Genomic DNA, 20,650 nt, shown 5'->3' with positions numbered 1-20,650 from the left:
TCTGTACATCCTGTGAAAGAAATACAAGATTATATGAGTAATAAGAATCAATCAATACTTAATTTTGATGTTCAGTTTACATACATTAAAAATAACTAAGGAGGCTAAGGAGATGGCACTGCAATTTTGAGTATATATTGTTCATTCAAAGGATCGGAGTTTGCTTCCCAGTTCACATTTGGAGGTTCAGAGCTATTAGTAACTTTACAGAATCCAAACCTTTCTTCTAGATATCACAGGCAGGTGAAATCACACTTGCATATGCAAATGTATAATGCAGACACACAGGTAAATATAATTTACAAATGAATCAAATAAACCTTTAAGAATACAAATAAATGTATAAAAATGTGTTACCTTAGCAGTTTTTCAAAATGAGATTTGATAAAATAGATTTCTATGAAGGGAAGTCTGTTTCTTAAATTATGTGAAATCCAATAGTAACCGATCTTGCTGAAATCCATATTCTGAGAGAATCAGGTCATCTCTATTTTACTTTCGATAAAATTGTCATAGTTTCGGTGATTATAGAGAATTAGATAATATGTCAAGCTCTGCTATTTTATATATCCTCCTAATGAGGTATTTCCCCTTAATCTAACCACTGCATCACTAAATATCATCCAATAGTTAGCCAGGTGGAACTTATAGACATAATCCATCTTGACTTGTGTCAGGCCTGATTATAGAAAATGTGTAAAATGTCAAAGAGGAAAACCAGGTGGAAATTTTTATGTAAAGGTGGTGATATCCCTAGTTCATGCCCTATTCTACCATTTTTCCATTTTTATAAAATGTTCCCAAAATGATGGCATTGTATAATGTGATTTATATACTGTGTTATATTTCTAGAGGTATACATAAAATAGTATTATGATTATATATAATCATAATATTACACACACACACACATGAAAATATATTTATATTCATGGCCTTAAAACATAGAGTAGTATATAATGTCTTGGACTTCTCCTGCACTTCTAGGTAACCTCCAACTATAAACACAGCTGTTGTACATAGAGACAGGAGGCTGGCATTCATCACATTCTCTATGTGAATTCTGTACTTATCTTCTCCTTTTCATTTTGTAAAATGGCTTTGGTGTATTACTTTTGCCATCTTGTTTTTACCTTTGTTGGAATCATGATCTTTACAGATGTTATTAGGCTCCCAAGAGCAGTGCCAGTTGTTTCTAGAATTATATATATATATATAGTCTTTCAACTTGTGTCTACTTGTCTGATGAGTTTAATGAGTCGTCATCATGTATTATCTTGCTATGGAGCAAATCCCTGGGTTTTCTGAAGATTTGAATTTGTTATGTTCTGAAGCTCAAGGTTTTATCTGGTGAAAAAAAACATACCCTGTGTCTTGATCAAGAAATAAAGGAACATTAACGGGAGTCATTTTATGGGACACTAGGGAATATGCTGAAGACCCAAGAGAGAAGGAAGACTACAAAGAAGAAGAAAAAGCAAAATGTAGACCCTGAAATAATTACATATCTGTCAATTCCTTTCCCGCTCTAAAACAGTCACCTATTTTTTCCCTTGTGAGAAGTTCATTTGGAGCTGTCTTCCTTTGGCTACATGAAAAAAAAATTCTACAGTGCATTCAATAATACAATACAAATCCAGAATGTTTTCAAATTTCCCTTTTTTATGGGTTCTGAGATTGATGGCTATATAATTAAAGTTAACAAAGAAGCAGGGAATTAATAAGATTCAAATATAGGGCCGCAGTCAGCAATGTGGAGAGTAGACAGGGAGAAGAAGGAAAATCAAAGGGTGTACATCATATAATCTTATCGTAGACTGGAAAGAGACATTGGGGCTTTATACAACTAGTTATTTGTTTAGATTTTACACACAGAGCTACATTTTCAGATTTTAGGGAAGACATGCTAGGTTATCTGAACCATAAAATTATCTTCAATTATAATGCATTTTTATTGACTGGAAATAACAATTTATTTAAATTCTTCATTGGAATATTTTGTGGAGTGAACTATGTCCATAGCACATGCTTTCTAGGACAGAACTAGTAAGAGATGACACTCAGTACCCCAAAAAAGAGCTTGGGAAATCACACAACAGGAGAAACACACAAAGACAACTATTTTCATCCTAAATAGATGTTATGACTATGAGTATACTTTTTCTCTCATCTTCCTGTTTTTCTGAGCATTCTCACTCTTCAGTTTATTTTCTTTGCATGTAGGAATGAATGTGTATGACTGTACAGGAACATGTTAGCTACAGAGCATATAAGCAAGTCAAAGAACAACCTTTTGGTATCCCTACTTGATTTCCACCATGTTAAGGTGAGGTCCCTCTTGCTGTTTCTGCTGCCATGTGTTTCATCTTCCAGGCTAGCTAGACCAAGAGTTTCCAGAAGCTTCTCTCCTGTCTCTACCTTAGGAGTGGTTGGGATTACAGATAAAGTTGCCTACTTTTATGTAAGTTTCAGAAATCAATTCAGGTCCTTGAGGGATTACAACATTTATTATACTCACTGTGCCATCTCCTTGGTTGTGCTTTCGGTTTTACTGAGGCAGGGTCTCAGGGAGGCCATGCTGCTCAGGATAATCTTGACTTTCTAATCCTCTTACCTCCACCAGGCAAAGTCTTGGACTGCAGGTGACTTTCTCTACACCCAGATTTCATGTGGTATTCTTTATGAGAATATACTTCCAACTTTTAAAGTGTTGTCACAATATGTATCACATTTGAACTCCATCTATACTTGTAATATTTTCCTATGTGTATCCTCTTAGATACAGCTGACATTTGAGTAGAACTAGATGGCCACATTTGATCACTTCACATTCAGCAAGTGAAACTACAATATTAGTAGCACTGAAAGCTATTTAGGTTTCTATTAAGTCATTGAAAAAATTAACAATGAGTATCACTTTTCAAAAGGTAAGTTATACAGTGTAAATAGTCAACAAATGAGAAAAATGTTTACAAAAATTAAACACAACTCAGAGACTTAATATTGGTTATCAACTCTGATGCTTATCAGCTTTTCTCACTATTTATTGATAATTCAAATCATTGTTATTGAATGCTAGAATTCTACTAAGATGAACAACCTAAGTTAGTGATATGCCATTATATCTATGAACATAATGGAATACGAAGGTAACTTATATAACAACTAAGGAGGTTTGGAATGGATAGTGGAAAATAATCAGGAGCTAATCTTTAGCCTGAAATTCTGTATGATGATACTACACAGTACATGAAAACTGAGTACTTGTCTTTCTTACCATCAGTAGAACCAGCCCCACCATTTCAGACTGGAATTAGAAATGCAGCATAAATAGCCTGAGGTGAAGTCTATGGGCAGACTGTGAGATATTGGCTAAAGTAGAAGGCTTTTATATGAAGACTTACACTTTGCAAACTTTAGTAGTCTGATAATGGGCCTTTCCTTGGCTATTTGACCTTGGAAGCAATTTTAAGGTCATAGCAGTCTTTCCTTTTATTAATTAACTCCATTTACCACAGTCATCTCATCACAGGATCTCCTTGGTAGAAGTCTTATAGATGATATAAAGCTGTCTAAAGGTTGACTGAAATAGCATGTTCAACTAGAACTTAGAATAATGCCTTCATTTTCAATGAAAAATAGTAAGACTTTATTAAAATAACTTCTTAAATGAAATTTGAAGCACTAAAATACCATGTTGAATTTGATCCAAGCTAGAGCTAAATTCTAATGCACTTTTTGTATCTTAATCTTCCTATCTAAATAACTGACTGAGCAGGGAATACTATTGCACACCTTTAATCCCAGCACTGGAGAGGCAGAACCAGGCAGACCTCATTTAATTAGAGGGCAACTTTGTCTACATAGTCAATTCCAGGACCACTAGAAGTATGTAGCTTGACCTGTTTAGAACACACATGCATGTGCACGCACATGCGCGCGCACACACAAACACACACACATGCATGTGCCTGCACACACACACATGTATATCTTAATATCATAGATAATGTGTGTGTGTGTGTGTGTGTGTGTGTGTGTGTGTACATGTCTGAAATCTATTAAGTAACTTATATTACCATTTTAGGACAATTTCCAATCTAGTTAAGCATCACTTTTGTTTTGATAGATATATGTTATATTCTGATTCTGAAGTGCCTGCCATAGGCTCACATTCTAATTCTTTGTCCCTAGTTTGTTTTTTTTTTTTTTTTTTTTTTTTTTGCATGATTTGTCAGACTGAGGAACCTTTGGGAAGTCATACTTGACTGAAGAATGTCCATCACTAACTACAGAGCTCTGAAGGTGGTACCAACCTACCCTTCCAATCTACTTCTTTGTTTCCTGTTTTCCACCAGGTACAGAGCTGTCAGCATAACAAAGTCTACACTATTCCCTCAACTGATGATGCATTCCTTAACATGACTAATAGAATCTTCTGAAATCATGAGCCCAAACAAACTTTTCTTCTAACAAGCTATCTTTCAAGCATTTCATCACACTGATGAGAAAACACAAACTGTATGCTATATTAAACATCAAGATAGGGAATATTTTTCTACATTGTAGTTTATCTTTCATTGTTTAATTCCAATATTTTTGTATGTTTTTGTTCTTGCATGCTAACTACTTACCCAACATTTGGGAGGTAATAGTCACTGATAAATGAACAGTCAGTGCATAAATTGTTTGTAAGTTGCTTCAGGAGCCACTCTGCAGTGTTCTCCTGCCTCTAGTAGTTGTGAGAGAAAATTACACACAGGCATCCTTTCTGAATGGCACAGAAGACTATAGCTAACAAGTGAATCAATTAGCTTCACTGACAATGAGAGACTTACATTTAAGGTTAGATTATTGACTTGTCATGAATCTGTAGCCTAGTCATTAAAGAGTAATAACTTAAGCATCAATATGGTATCCTCACATAGTTTATTCCAAAGAATGAAATTTTCTATAGCCCTCAGTATACAAAGTTTGATGAAATAAATTAGTATACTTACTAAAGGTCTTCCAGCTAGCACAACAATCTCCAGTGCATATAGTATTTCTCATTAGATTAAGGATTTTTTTTTAGCTTAAATTATTTCTAGTGTACTGTCTTAAATTCCTATTTGCATAGCATCCCCTCATTTGTAATTAGGACCATTTTAAACATTATCTTATTTTAATTAATTTTCAAGCCACTTGCTGAATTTTGTTTCTTTTCCTGTTTGAGTTGGGGCTTGTATTCTGTGTCTCCTTAATCACATAATTTCTCTGAAGTTTATTTGCCTAAGACCTTCTAGAGCTTCTTTGAGTCTATGCTGAATTCTTCCAGGCATAAACATAGCTCATTTAAAATATTATTCATTGCATAGAGTATTCTGTCACTTTCAATATTCAGCCTAGGACTTATTTTCAAGGGAGTCTTTTAAATTATTTTTATTTTTAATCCTTTTCATATCTCCATTTTTTCTGTCATATAGCAGCATATTTACCTATATGATTTACTTCATGATCTTTACTGAAGACATACAGACATACAGAAAGAAGGGAAAGTGAGCTTCATAGATAGTTCTGCTTATGATATACTATTTTAGTTCACAAAAACACACTTCCCAAACAAAGTCTAAAAATTATCACTGGACACTTTTTCCTTTTCCTCAAGATCAGTTTGTGACTTCACATAAAAGCTAATCTGAAACGACACATGCTAATACTAATATGTACAAGATGAATGACCAGAATATAATAGAAACAAATCAGGATTTTAAGTAGCTTCAGGCTATTTGCTTGCTATGTGGCAAGTTTATGTAACTGAAACTAATGTAGCCAGCACAATTTATTAATTTGTATGGCTGTGTACAGAAAGTGACTTTGAATCTGTCTATCACAGAAATTAATTTTTCATAAATAAAGGCATGGAATACTAATGACTCATTCTAATAATTGCATTACTTGAGGTACTAGCTCAGGCAATTAGACAACATAAGGAGGTCAAAGGGATACAAATTGGAAAGGGAGAAGTCAAATTATCATTATTTGCAGATGATATGATAGTCTACTTAAGTGACCCAAAAAACTCCACTAGAGAACTCCTACAGCTGATAAACAACTTCAGCAAAGTGGCAGGTTATAAAATCAACTCAAGCAAATCAGTAGCCTTCCCATACTCAAAGGATAAGCAGACTGAGAAAGAAATTAGGGAAATGACCCCCTTCACAACAGCCACAAGCAGTATAAAGTACCTTGGAGTGACTCTTACCAAACATGTAAAAGATCTGTATGACAAGAACTTCAAGACTCTGAAGAAGGAAATAGAGGAAGACCTCAAAAAATGGAAAAACCTCCCATGCTCATGGATCGGCAGGATTAATATAGTTAAAATGGCCATTTTGCCAAAAGCAATCTACAGATTCAAAGCAATACCCATCAAAATCCCAACTCAATTCTTCATAGTTAGAAAGAGCAATTCTCAAATTCATCTGGAATAACAAAAAACCCAGGATAGCTAAAACTATTCTCAACAACAAAAGAAATTCTGGGGGAATCAGTATCCCTGACCTCAAGCAATATTACCGAGCAATAGTGTTAAAAACTGCATATTATTGGTACAGTGATAGGCAGGCAGATAAATGGAACAGGATTGAAGATCCAGAAATGAACCCACACACATATGGCCACTTGATCCTCAACAAAGGGGCTGAAAACATCCAATGGAAAAAAATAGCCTTTTCAACAAATGGTGCTGGTTCAACTGGAGGTCAGCATGCAGAAGAATGCGAATTGATCCAACCTTGCCTCCTTGTACTAAGCTCAACTCCAAATGGATCAAGGACCTCCACATAAAGCCAGACACTCTGAAGCTAATAGAAAAGAAACTGGGGAAGACCCTTGAGGACATCGGTACAGGGGGAAAGTTCCTGAACATAATACCAATAGCTTATGCTCTAAGATTAAGAATTGACAAATGGTACCTCATAAAATTACAAAGTTTAGCAAAGGACACCATCAAAAGGACAAATCAGCAACCAACAAATTGGGAAAACATCTTCACCAACCCTACATCAGATAGAGGGCTAATAGCTAATATATACAAAGAACTCAAGAAGTTAAACCCTAGAAAACCAAATAACCCTATCAAAAATGGGGTACAGAGTTAAACAAAGAATTCTTACCCGAAGAACTTCAGATGGCAGAGAAACATCTTAAAAAATGCGCAACTTCACTAGTCATCAGGGAAATGCAAATCAAAACAACCCTAAGATTTCATCTTACACCAGTCAGAATGGCTAAGATTAAAAATTCAGGAAACAGCAGGTGTTGGAGAGGGTGTGGAGAAAGAGGAACACTCCTCCACTGCTGGTGGGGTTGCAAATTGGTACAACCACTCTGGAAATCAGTCTGGCGGTTCCTCCGAAAACTGGGCACCTCACTTCCAGAAGATCCTGCTATACCACTCCTGGGCATATACCCAGAAGACTCCCCACCATGGCCCCTAGTTCTGGAAAGACTCAGTGTAACAGTATGGGGCAAAACCAGAACGGGGAAGTGGGAAAGGATGGGTGGGAGAACAGAGGGAGGGAAGGGGGCTTATGTGACTTTCGGGGAGTGGGGGACCAGAAAGAGGAAATCATTTGAAATGTAAATAAAAAATATATCGAATAAAATTTTTAAAAAATAAAAAAAAATTGCATTCAGTACTCAAAGTTGAAGTTAGATATGAGAATTTTCTAAGTTTCTATTAATCAACTAGTAAATTAAACTAATGGACTTAAGACAATTCCTTATTAATATTAAGGAATACTGTTTTAAGGAGAATTAATTCACCACAAAGTTTGTATTTCTTTCTTAGGTACTGAAGCTGTATTTCACAAGCCAACCATTGTAGTAATTATCAGAAAAAATGATGCCCAGCTGATGTCCTACTATAAGTGGCCAAGCAATACATTTTCATTTTATAATACTGAGTCCATCTCTCTTGCAATCCAATATCTCATGATTTTAACTACTCTGATTTAAAACATCAATTAATCTTTAGCACATTCTAGATAGAATGTGAGTATGAAGACAGCATCCAATCCACCCTGAGGAAAACCCAGACAATGGTTTTTTTTAATTTTGTATCTGTACATGTAGATCTTCTATATATTAACCCAAGAGTATCCAATTTTATTCATGAGTTATAGAAACATTATTTTCTTATGGATAAAAAGCTGTTAAGGAAAAAATTGCTTTTCAGTCATAAAACTCTACTTTATTTCTCTCTTTGCAGAGCTATTAAAATAATAATTTACTTCAATAAATTTTAGAGATAAAGCTACAAAATACAAGTAACTGAAAATATACTTGTAAAAGTGATATACCCGATAATCACAAGAATCTTACCCTCAGTGCAAAATGGGCCTTCATAGGTCTCTACTCAGTTATATTTATTCTTTTAGGTCCCACAAAATTCCTTCAGGTTGTATGGAATTTTAAAAACACATTAATCCTTTGAAGAACAATAGAAATGCTTAAATTTTTTATGCATTACCAGGCTGTTTTGGGACCACACTTTATAATGTGCTATAATGTACACATATTCAGAGTCTAAGGTCAAGCATGCACTATTTGAAATCACTACACTTTTTTATGGTCTTACTGCTACCAAACATTTTACAAGAATGAAGTGAGGTAGTTCCATCAGAATAAAGGTCAGTAGTTCTTCCAGTTGCCTCTCCTTGACTCCTATATATTACTGGCTATTATTAGTGATGATTTGCTTGAATACTATATTCAAATATTTGAGACAATTCTAAGTGTTGAAAAAATTCTGGAAAGAAACATATCAAATCAACAAAATATATTAATAGACAATTTACTAGAAATCAAGGTGAGTTAAGGTGTGAAACCTCAAAAAACAATGAACAACCAAGTAACCACAAAAATGTGTCTTTAGGAAGGAACATTTTGGTTGATGATTAACATAGCTCTTAGTCATGTGGCTTCATGTGACCAGCTCTCCAGGCACAAGTCTAAGTAGCTGGCTCACTCAGTACCATCAGTGCACACAGAGTGGTTTGCTAGTTTTACTTCCTATTTTCTTCAGGTAATCACATTTTCTTTTCTAGGGTTACAATGTCTACATCAGCCAGTCTACATCAGCCAATTATTTTCTTTCTTTTATGTTTTAGTGCAAAAACAGGTTTAAAAAAACAGAGATAAGATATAGTAAAACAATTAAATATACCATTTGCAATGTAACTATATATATAATATATATAATATTATATATTATATATATATAATTTCCCATCTTCTACAGATACAAAATATTGATAGAAAGGAAGACTAGTAAAAGAGATTCTCTTAGCCCTTTAAAACAGGCTGAATATAAAATGGATCCTTCTTGTTTTCTCTTAATTAAACAAGTTCATAATTCTGTGGTTATCTTGTACTAGAGGAATAGCTTATCCATGTATACTGGACTCATTGTGATAAATTAAAATGAAAATAGAGAAACAAATATAAACAGGAATGTCAAAGACATTTTGTTATTTTTTTATCTCTCATACAATTATCATTTAAAACTCCAAACCACATTGCGATTCCGTCTCAAGATTCCTAAGTAAAAACATCATGAACACTAGCCAGTATAGCATGTCTGTTTTCTCATGCATCTATGCTTTGTTGTTTAATTTTTGAGAGTCAAAGTAAAAATCTGAAATATACAATAGCTTTATAATACACTTCACATTAGAAGAATTTTTTCAATAATTTTAAAATACAATTTACATCTGGCTCATAGCCCCCTCTCACCTCCCCTCTCAATTCTGCTCTTAAAAGTTCCTGCCCCATTATCCCATTCCTTTTATCTAAGGAGAAGGGGAAGTTTCCCTTGGGTACCACTCTATTCTTGAAAATCTAGTCCCAGCAGGACTAGGCACATCCTTTCTCATTGAGTTCCAGACAGATAATTCAGGTAGGGGAAGGGGATCCAATGGCTAGCAACAGAGTCAGAGACAGCCACCACTCTATCTCTGATTGTTAGGAGACACATATAAAGACTAAGGTGTATGTCTGCTAAAAATCTGTAGGGGACCTAGGTCCATCCCTGCATTATCTTTGGTTAAAGGCTCAGTCTCTGTGAGCCTCCATGTGCTCAGGTTAGTTGATTGTGTAGATCTTCTTGTGGTGTTCTTGAGTCCTTCCCCAAGTTCTCTCACTTATATTTTCCACTCTTCCACAAGATTCCCCCCACTATCTGATATTTAACTGTGGTTCGCTACAACTGTTTCCATCTGGTACTGAATGTCTCTCAGGAGACAATTTTTCTAGGCTCCTGTGCAAGCTTAATATTGTATCATCATTAGTGTCAGAGGTTAGTTCTCTCACATGGGATGGAGCTCAAGTTGGAGAAATCATTGGTTGGCTGTTACCTCAGTCTCTGTTCCATCTTTATCCTGGTGTATCTTGTAGACAGGGAAAATTTGGGGTTGCAAGTTTTGAGGGTGGATTGATGTAAGTCTTCCTCCTCTGGAAGCACTATCTGGCTTCAGGAGATAGCTACTTCAATCTCTATATCCGCTGCTAGTAGGAATCTCAGCTAGAGTCACCTATATAGATGCCCCATAATCTTCCAAGTCCCAGGCCTCCAGCTGGTTCCAGAGAGGTTCCCCATTGGTTTCGATTCACACACCCAAACTTCTCCCACCCTCCCTCCTTACCTGATAACCCTGTTTCATCTCTTCAGCCCTTCCCTCTTTTACACAGTTCCCTATCTCTATCTCATGTAATAATTATTTTGTTTCCCTTTTGGAGTGAGATTCACACATCCTTCCTTGTGTAGGGTGATAAATGGTCTTATTTTCATTCTTTTACATGCAGACATCCAGTTAGACTACCACAATTTTTGAAGATGCTTTCATTTTTCCATTGTATAGTTTTGACTTCTTTGTCAAATATCATGTGTCCATAGGTGGGTAGGTTTATTTACAACTCTTTTAGTCTAGTTCATTGATCTACCTGTTTGTTTTTTATGCCAATACCACGTGTGTTTTATCATTATTTCTCTGTAGTATAGCTTGAAATCAGGGATGGTGATAGCTCAAGAAATTCTTTTATTGTACAAGGTTGTTTGAGCTACCCTGTATTTTTTTTCCACATGAAGCTGAAAATTGATCTTTCAAGATCTGTAAAAAAATAGTGTTGAAATGCCAAAATAGACATTACCTCAGAGTAAAGGGCGCTAAGAAGCAAGCTGAAACAGCCATTCTAATATCAACTAAAATAGACTTTCAACCAGAATCAATCAAAAGACATGAGAAAGGACAGTTCATACTCATCAAATAAAAAATATCTTCCAAAATGACCTCTCAATTCTAAACATAAATATCTCAAATGCAAGGACACTCTCATTTATAAAAGAAACATTACTAAAGCTTAAATCATATGTTGAACCCAACATATTAATATTGGAAGACTTCCTGGGACACCCCCCCCAGTGGATGAACTAGAGAAAGGACTGAAGGAACTGAAGGGGTTTAAAACCCCATAGGAAGAACAACAATATCAACTAACCAGACCCCACAGAGCTCCCAGGGACTAAACTACCAACCAAAGGGTTCACATGGAAGGACCCATGGCTCCAGCTGTATATATAGCAGAGGATGTCATTATCTGGCATCAATGGGAAGAGAGGCCCTTGGTCCTGTGAAGGCTTGATTCCCCAATGTGAAGGAATGTCAGGACTGTGAGGTATGAGTAAGTGTGTGGGTAGGGGAGCACCCTCACAGAAGCAGGGGGAGGAGGATGAGATGGGAGGTTGTGGAGGGGAAATCAGGAAAGGATATAATATTTGAAATGTAAATAAATAAAATATTCAATAAAAAATAGTGGGAGACTTCAAGACACTGTTCATTGAGACCAAAACTAAACTAAGAAACAGTGAAACAAATGGAAGTTATGAAACAAATGGGCCTAAAATATACCTCCAGTTAGACTACCACAATTTCACCCAAGCACAAAAGAATATACCTTCTTCTCATCAACTCATGGAACCTTCTCCAAAATTGACTATATGGTCAGTTACAATGCATACCTCAACAGAAACAAAACAATTGAATTAACACCTTGTATCTTATCAGATCACCATGGATTAAAGGTGGACTTCAACAACAGAAACAACAGAGAGTCTACAAACTCATAGAAACTGACCAACTCTCTACTCAATGATCACTGGATCAGGGAAGAAACAAAGAATTTTTAAAAATATAGTTATTGCTATTAATATTTGTTAAAATATAATTCTAAGATGTGAAATAAGTTGGACCTTACTTTGGGGTCCTTTTTATGCTATTCTTTTACCAATCACAATTTCTAAAGTATTGATGATGTTACTAGTGTAATCAAAAATGATAAACAGAATGAGCATTTACATATAGAGTTATGAAGATAACAATTCTTTTATAGACATATAGTTCCAAGAATATCTAAATAGGTAAAATCATATGTCTGTGAATATTTCCATGGAATAATATTCTGTAGTCAGTTAAGGCTTTATGTCATATTCTATAATTTTTACACATGCTTTCTGATAAAACTGTGTAGGTATCAACACCCTGCATTTTTCTAATAGAACTTCAAATTGGTGGAATTTATAATTATATTTCTTATCTATTTTGAAATAGATCATTAAACCAATAATTATGTTTTAGAACTGGAATTTACTTATCTTATGACATGTTCATATTTAGCATCAGGCTTCAAGTCAAATACACAAAAGGAAAGTACCAAGTGACCAGGAAAGCATTAATTCTTGGATGTTAACAGGGGCTCCCAGAAGTGTGCAACCCAAGCAGCCTTCTTCTCTCTTTTTATTCCCTTGTCACAATGTGAGTAGTTTTATTTTACTGTGTGCTTCCTATCAAGATGCATCATAGTCTAAATAAGCAAAGAGTTCATAGTGGAAAATTCCAGAGATGAGAGAAAAATAAATAATGGTTTTCCTGTATATCTCAAGCATTTGTTATGATAATTGGAAATCTGGCTACTCACACATTTGGAGTCTTTTTACCTCCAAATTTCCATAGAACATCATAGGTGTTATTGAAAATTTAGTTATATTTTCTAAATGCACTATGAACTTTGTTGCTATCTCAGAAGACCTTAGATACTTGGTTAAGGAAGGAGCTAGTTGGAGAAAATAAAAAAGAGCAATGTAAGATAAAAGCTAGGTAAAGACCTTACTTGTGTTGGTTGTTTTTCTATTGTTGGGAGAAATTACTACAGCCAAAAGCAATTTATTGGAATGGTTAATTTTGGCTTTTCATAGCAGGGGGTTAGAGATCCACCACAGAATGGGGGCATGGGAACAAACAGCAGGCATGGTGGAAGAATCAGGAGCTTGCCCCACAACTTCGAGTACAAAGGACTCGAAGCAAACAAGTCTTAGGATGAGACTAAGCTCTCAGATTTCCCCTCCAGTGACATACTTCCTCCAGCAAGGCCACTCATCCTATCCCTCCCTAAATAGCACCACCATCTAGGGAACAAACATTCAAATACCTGAGGGGAAGGACACATTCTGCATGTAAACCTCTACATTATACACACTGGGATCCATGAGCTCATGGCTATGCTATAAGGAAAAATGTATTGAGTTAAATGTCAAGTTTCATTGTCTTTCAATGTCTCATTTGAGACTCCAAGGCAAATCTTATTTGTATCTCCTTTTAAAATAAAAAATGAAATTACACACTCCCCATATATATTGGCAGAGAATACATGTTATTATTCCAAAAGAAAGAAGTGGAGCACAGTGAGGAAATACCAGACCAAAGCACAACCTGATCCCAGCAGAGAAACACCAAATCTCTGTGTCTGGTATTGAAGAACGCAGATGGCTATGCCCCCTCAGCTTTGCTGCCTTCAATAAGCATGTCTCTTCTGGGCAGGATCTACTTCTTATGCGCAGCTCTCTTTTGAAGATGCTTCACAGCTATAGCTGCTAGAACATTTTCGGGTCTCCAACACAAATCAGGTTTCATTTTCAGACTGTCACACAGTAGAATCCTGCATTCTTAGGATAGCCTTTCTTCCACTCCATGCTTTGGATGTGATATTAAGCTACATAGTGTTCATTTTTCTCTCCAACTTCTACATTTTGTATTTTTTCCTACCCACTTGCTTTTTTTTCATTAAGCACCTGCAAAATAATTACCAGTAACAACCATGCTACATTCAACATTATTGAATTTCCTTTGACAAAAAAAAAGTATTCCATTACTTTTTAATTTAGACTCAGTCAAGTTCTTGGGATATGGGAAGAAAGCAAATGGGTCTTTTGACCAAAAATGTCACACAAAACAGCTTTAAGTCAGTTATTTAAAATATTATTTTCCTTTGTGAAGCTCTTGAGACAGGCTCCCAGTCTGCATGGCTCTCAGCACTAATGTCATTCCGACTCCATTTCTACTCCAGTGCCTCAAGCTCTGCTCATAGCACTTAACCACTTCTCCAGTATAACGTTTCAACTATTTCAATTTTCCTCATAAAAACTAATATGGCCAGGTTGTCACAGAAGCATCCCTTTCCTGTACCAACATCTGGATTAGTTACTTTAGGTTGTTGTGATAAAATAATATAACCAAAGTGACTTAAGGCAGCCTATTTTGGTTTTTGGTGTCAGAGGTGTAAGAGTTTATCATGATGGGAACATGGAAGCCAGGGACAGAGACAATATGGCTTGAGTACATGTAAAAAAGCCAAGTTCTCTGATTTTTAAATGCATTCAAGAAGAAGAGAGGAAACTGGAAGTTGTATGTGTCTGCTCAAGAGTACAATCAACACTTGGGGACCAAGTCTTCTAGTACCAGGGTTCATAGTGAATGGTTTTCATTTAAACTTTCACACACTAGACAGTAGAGACATACTCTCTAATTAAATGACCCTATAAACACCAAATATCAATGGAAATTTCCCAAACTTCGAGTAAATCACTTTTACATGAATATTTTAGGTTATTTTTATTTCAATACTGCTACAGTGTTTGAAAAGACCACACATGAGCATGTTTTATGTGAATTTTGTGACTGATACTTTTGAATCAATGCTTCTTAGTAGACATAATGGTTTTTTTTTTAATCATTTTTTAAGGAAAAAGGAGGTTCCCTAGCTAATTCCAAACATATTTGGGTATAGTAGCTTCTTGAAAATGAGACAGATTTAGTCAGTTTTGCGTTCAGTAAAAAAAGTCTTTCAGAATAGCTTACCAAACCTCTTCAGTAACTCTTTGATAGTTCTATATTTCTCAAGGTGTGAAAATGTAAACAAAACAAAACATTATCTTAAATAATGCCAGTATAGCATTTTTAGTTTGTTTTGTTTTGTTCATTGCCTATAGAGTTTTTGTTATATTCAAAGCATTCTCCTAGATAGAAATCTCTCTGTCTGTTGTGACAAGGCTCCCTTATTCACTCATGCCCATAAATATTGCTTGCCCGCTTTTATTGTGAATGGTAAGAGTACCATTCCTGATTGAGATTCATTTTGCTTGCATATTGGTCTTGCTATAGCTAAATATATACAAAGAATGATAATCATTATATCGTGTGTCTTTGCTTCATGACATAAATAAGGATCTTCATTTACATATTCATGTTTTTCAAGAATATTTGCATAAGGAGAAAGCCAAGAACTTTGATTACTAGTCATTCTTTCATAGTTTATAATGTCTTACACTTGGGGCTTACTCTTTTCTTAGTTTATTTTTTTCTGTTAGATAAATATTCATTTTATTTGTATGTCTAACTTAAAAGAGATGACTGTCGTAACTAATTTGCAAAGGCAAAACACTAAGAGAGTACTAGAGGGAACATGCACTTACATTCTGAGAGTGATACTTTTTGAGACAGGAGTATTCTCTTGAAAAGTTGAGGTATCCTGAACTATATAATAAGACTTCATCTAAAAAAATATAGTCAAAATTGATAAACAAATTCTCAATTTAGCAATAGGCTCAGAATCTTTCTCAGTTCAGAAAATGAAAACATATCACTTCATTAATAAATTACTCTACTCATCATTCCTTAGTCCTAAATTTAAATTATCTTCATCCCACACTTAACATGCCTTATAAAAACCCATTTAGATGTATTATAATTAATGGGAAAATTACAAAAAATGTTTTTGAAAATAAGAAGTAAAAACGAATATATTTTTGAGAATAAAATTTGCTAGAGAAACAAGGTTGAGTATTTTATTTATCACTTCATGTTTGGTTCCCCAACTAGCCTTATCTGAAATGTTTACAAATCATATGCAAGATCACTTCTTGTATATGAGAAATGATTATCTAAGGTAATTATAATTGTCTAAGGTAATAAAGAAGCCAATCGTGACAATTTGTGATGGGTTTTCTTAGGATTTTGAACCATGCTTTTTAACCACTATTATAGAACCAGTTTCTTAGAGCATGTTGCTAGAAACCAATTGCTGTTTGATTTTTCTGCTGGATTACATGGCACAGCAGAAGGTCTTATCTCAGAGTCCTTCAGCTGACTTCAATCTATTCAGTGGATTTCTTCAGTAATCAATAACAATTTCCTTTCCTATTTTTAAAAATTAATTTTTAGATAAGCATGCACACAATGGATTTCTCCTTAACTCTGTCATATATATATACTTGTATTTGTTGTCCTTCATTACTTATATTGTCTCTCTCTTTCCATTCAGGTAGCCTCTTCTGTAAAAGTTTTATTCAGTCTGCTGTTTCTTATTTTTTGTTTCTGTTTCCACTAATTATTTAAAACTTTGCTTTGTCTTCCCTAACATCTTGTTCAGATGTGTATAGATGTGCAAATCATACATAGAAGAACGGAAAACATCACTGGTTATTTTATATTTCAAGATAACTTTTTAAAATAGACATCTTGCTTTGAAGTGCTAAAGTTGATTTATATGTGAGATGTTTTGCCTTGCCTTCCTTACAAGTGAATTTAACAAAATGTTCTGTACAGAGTTAAGCATTAAATTGGTGCAATTATGTGCCCAAAATAAAACAAATGGGAAGCCAGGATTGTTGTCATTAAATTGGGAAGGTTTTGTGACCTGCAACTCCCTGTTTCCTTAAATAAAGCATCATCTACATGGACTTCAAGTGGATATGGGAGTGATAGTATGCACCTGTTTTCTTATGTTATTCTCCTAGTTTTGTGAAAGACGCATTGGATCTGTATATATTGTTACTATTTACATAGATAGAAATGTAAACACTTATTTTACAGAGGGTAAACAATATCCCAGCATCTCAAAAGTAGTTTAACGGAGTGCTGAGATCAGAATACAGAAGGCCACCAGAAAACAAATACCAAGTGTGGATAATAAGTACAAATACTGAGTGTGAATACTAAGTGTGAATACTGAGTGTGGATACTAAATGTAAATACTGAGTGTAAAGACTACGTACAAATACTGAGTGTGAATAGTGAGGGTAATCCACTGGGTGTAAATAATGAACTTCTTTTTGCATTTGACCTGATAAGTATGGTCATAGCAACCTTAACTCACCAATTCACCTTTTTTTCACAAATGACAAACTAGTGTACACAAATATGCATAAAGCCATCTTGTATGCTAAATATACCTAAGTGTTCATTGGAATTGTAAAGCACATATCCAGGCATTACAGGCTCATTACTTATGACTTTCTGACTTAATTTGTTTTTCTAAATTTTAAAGTTAAAATCATGGGTGGAAAAGAGTAGAATTCCCTGCAGAAATGTATCTTAGATTCGCCCTGAGATATTACAGACATGAAATATGTTTCTTGAGAATGAGCTTGCTTAAATATTTCTGGGTCAAGGGATTTACTATGTTTCTATTCAAATACTTTAGCATAAAATTCCACTTACATTGTAGAGACTTATTCTATAATGAATGAAATATAATAATGAAAAATAAGGAAAATGAAAATAAATCCTTCAGAAACCAGGCTGTAGGCTTGTGTGTTGACTGAGGATCCACAACATAGAGAATTGTGCTGGGTTTTGTTGCTTAGGTCTGCAATTCTGTCTTAAAGGAAGCAGGCTCAAGGTCATATACAGCTAAATAGTAGCCTGAAATACATGAGACCATCAAGACAAAGGTAAAAAATAATAAACAATATAGAGAACTAAAGGAAAATGTCTTGGAACTGTTTTGTGACTGATTATGTTCTGACAGTGCCACTTGATTTATGATTATTGTTTAGCATTTTCATTTGCTTTCCTGGAAATGTACCATTATCAGTTTCTTTCTAATGTCCCATAGGACAAATAATTTTTAATATCTCATTTATAATCATCATTGATCTGTTGTTCTTCATTCTTCTATTGCTATGAAAACTGCCATGACCAAAGTCAATTCTGAGAGGAAAGGAATTATTTTAACTTCTGATTTGCAGTCTATCAGCAAGGGAAGCCATGGCAGGGACTCAAGGCTAGAGCTTGAAGCAGAAACCAATGGAGGAAGAACAAGGAATACCACTTCCTGGCTTGCTCTCATCATCATCCAGATACATTTCCTAAACAGCTCAGGCCCACCTGCCTATCTATGTTACTACCCACACTAGTTTGATACACAGTATGTTCCTATATTAATTAGTAATTTAAAAAAACCATCCTCACAGATAGACATTGGGTGAGATGATCAAATGGAAGTCTGTCTTCCCATGTGCTTTTATTTTTGTTTGCAATTTGACCAGTAAAGCTATGGTATCCTACCTTTTGTCAAGGGGACATCACTTGAAACTATACTGATACCTTCCTTGTTTGTCCCAATAAGTTCATATGAGCATCATAATGAAATATTCCAAACGTTAGAAGTTCCCTGGTCTTTAAGTTTCAGGGTAAAATTTAGTTTTGGGGGCAGTCTCACATGGTTCAGGCTACACCATATCTCATCATGTATACAAGGATGACCTTAAATCTGCTTTTCTTCTGGCAGGGATTATAGGTATAAGCTACCATCTGAGCTTGGTTCTCTGAATTGTGAGTATTGCTACACTAGCATAAGGAAAACCAACACAAACAAAAACAAAAGGCAATCAAACAGCAAAACCAAACAACCGTATTTTGTCCATTAGCCTCTCACAGCAGCACCTGAGCACGGTGGTGATTGAGTTGGGAGCCCAGTGGGTGGGCACCTAGCCATGTTCCTGCAACCCCCAGGCTCTTCACCCTGCTGCTGCATGGGTGTTGACCCTACCCAGGTCAGGAAGATAATGAAGTATTTCCTGAGACAGAACTTTCTGGGGCTAAGTGTTTGCTGCCTTCTGGCAATGTTACCAGGTTTATTATAGCAAATATGTTTTAACCAATGTTAAGTGAATCAGGAGGTGACTAGTAACCGGAAGCTTCTGTCCCAGAGACTCCGGACCAATACCAACAGAAGCCATGCTGGGCAGAGCACACATTTCCTGCCAAAGTTGCTTATTCAGTGTACAACCTAGGAGGATTCTATCGTGAACCCACAGAATCAGACCATGACCATCTTCACTCAGACCATCAACCACACTTGTCTGATGATGGTGGAAGAAGTAGAGTAAACATGTAAGATGTGTTTTGTGTTTACTGCGTGAACTCTGACAATAACAGCTGGGCCAAAATTTGTAAGGAAGCCTACATCTCATCTCTCTAACTTCTTTGGCCTCTAGAGCTGTCAAGGAATTTGGTCTTGCCCAGTTTAAAAGCAATGTGACCAAAACAATGAAGGGATTTACATACCCCTAAGGCCAGGCTACAAGGTGAGGAAAACACTTGTTGATACAGCAAAAGAGGCCAAAAAGAAAGCAAAGGAGATGGCAGAGAAAGTCAAGGTCCTGGCCACCAAGGATGCCACCAAGCTGCAGCAGCTAGATTATCTCAATTGATCTCCTGTCTTCTCAGTGTATTTGATAATTGTTTTTAAGGGAACAGTTCTTTTATTCATTGAAACACAATAATGTCACACTGTTCTTGAGGAAATTTACATCACTATCTTAAAATCATTGTTCTGAGGAAATAAAGACTGGAGCCTCTTCTTTGCTCTTGACCCAGAATTATATATCCAGTTTGTGTGCTATAGGCACATATAGCTCCTCATAGTCAATCTCTCATTCTTACAGACTTCATCTTCTGTGCTTGGCATTATTTATTTTCCCCACACATACTGGAGCAGATGCTGCAGAGTTCTAAGTGTTTTCTCAGGGCTTCCGTTTCAGTGCAGAAGAACAAGCATCTTTCCCTTAGAGAGGCCACTGAGCCTATGAGCACAGTGTGAGAATATGCCTGTAAATTAATTCCTGTTTGCTCCAGGAATAGTCACAGTGCCTCCTTAGACTCCCAGTGCTTTAATAGCACTAAGAAGGATCCAGAATCTAGCTTCTCTAGCCAGAGCAAGTTCACTAACTTGTTTGATTGTGCAAAGATGCAAAATATGCTCATAATTTCATGGATCTTAGAAAGCAGATTCATTTGGAATATGCTGTTGCTGTCCTAACAGACAGTACACTACATCTTATTTACTTGTATGTTCGTTAGAATATTTATTTGTATAATTTCCTGGTTGTTCTAGGCTACAATATGTACCAAATCACAATTATATATGGCATTTGGAATAATACAATATATATTATGTATAAAACTTATTACAACATGCTATTACTAAAAGC

At 35.5% G+C, this 20,650-nt stretch overlaps 1 pseudogene; it reads left to right on the top strand.

Annotated features, from left to right (window-relative positions):
* LOC127664548 (PRELI domain-containing protein 1, mitochondrial-like) overlaps positions 1-19,870 on the top strand; it is a 76,773-nt pseudogene extending 56,903 nt beyond the window's left edge.
* The last annotated feature ends 780 nt before the right edge of the window (positions 19,871-20,650 follow it).

This window comes from Apodemus sylvaticus, chromosome 14 (genome assembly GCF_947179515.1).
Source record: "Apodemus sylvaticus chromosome 14, mApoSyl1.1, whole genome shotgun sequence".
NCBI lineage: Eukaryota > Metazoa > Chordata > Mammalia > Rodentia > Muridae > Apodemus > Apodemus sylvaticus.
This window is presented reverse-complemented; position numbering and strand designations above follow the sequence as displayed.